Source organism: Ctenopharyngodon idella, chromosome 3, assembly GCF_019924925.1.
Source record: "Ctenopharyngodon idella isolate HZGC_01 chromosome 3, HZGC01, whole genome shotgun sequence".
In the NCBI taxonomy this organism is placed as follows: Eukaryota; Metazoa; Chordata; class Actinopteri; order Cypriniformes; family Xenocyprididae; genus Ctenopharyngodon; species Ctenopharyngodon idella.
In genome coordinates this window covers 31,264,441-31,265,496 of record NC_067222.1, presented here as the reverse complement: position 1 = coordinate 31,265,496, position 1,056 = coordinate 31,264,441, and the positions used below count along the sequence as shown (strand labels likewise).

Genomic DNA, 1,056 nt, shown 5'->3' with positions numbered 1-1,056 from the left:
GCACATTAATGTGCAGAATAAGTCAAACTGAAGGCTCATAAATTAATGGAGCAGCAGACACTTCATCTGAGACCTTTTGATTTCTGTCTATCAATGACTTATCAGACTGTATGAACATGACTTTGTTGTGAGCAAGCAGTTGCAGCCAAAGGTATTGCATCTTCTGACTATGATCAGACTGGTGATTTTGTGTTCGTGAGATCTATGACCTGGCTGTTTTGAGAATCTGTGTGACATCGGGTCGATAATGAATGATTAAAGAGTAAGTGAACAGGCCTACTAAACAAATATTTAAATTAAAACAGAACTAGATTAAAAATCCTTACACCTGCGAGCCTCTATACATGCAAATGATTTAGTAGGGAGGATCAGTGCCACTCAGACACTCACAGGACTGTATTATAAACTGAATCCTCAGTCAGTGTTTATGTTCTGCTGCAGTGTAGATAAATATCATCTTATTCTCTTCATTTGACAGTTACATGGTGATAATGGAAATGTTACTTTATGGAGTTCTCCTGATGATTATTTCGAGTGAGAATGATTTCACTTCTCCAGATTATTGTTGTCATTTCGTTTTTCTAAATCATCTAACATAATTCTTCTCTGTTTTTCAGCTGTTAGTGGTCAGTCTTTGACCTCCTCAGATTCTGTGGTGAAAAGACCAGGAGAATCAGTCACTCTGTCCTGCAGTGTGTCTGGAATCTCAATGAGCAGCAACTGGATGGCTTGGATCCGTCAGAAACCAGAGAGAGGACTGGAGTGGATTGGGAGTATATATGGCTCAACTGTATATTATGCTCAGTCTCTACAAGGCCAGTTCTCAGTGACCACAGACACCAGCAAAAACATGCTGTATTTAGAGGTGAAAAGCCTGAAGACTGAAGACACAGCTGTTTATTACTGTGCAAGAGAGTCACAGTTACACAATAGACTGCAGGGCTGAACAAAAACTATTCATGCATGAGATCACTGAAGCAATTACTGCAAATTTCCCCACAATTCAACACATTCCTTGTTTAGAAATGTTGTTTAAAACATTTGATTACTTCTGTA

General features: G+C 38.8%; 1 long non-coding RNA gene across 1 annotated transcript; it reads left to right on the top strand.

Annotated features, from left to right (window-relative positions):
• The first annotated feature begins 345 nt into the window (after positions 1-345).
• LOC127509628 (uncharacterized) lies at positions 346-718 on the top strand. Its single transcript, XR_007929293.1, has 2 exons — positions 346-534; positions 618-718. It is a non-coding gene; the product is annotated as an uncharacterized LOC127509628 (long non-coding RNA).
• The last annotated feature ends 338 nt before the right edge of the window (positions 719-1,056 follow it).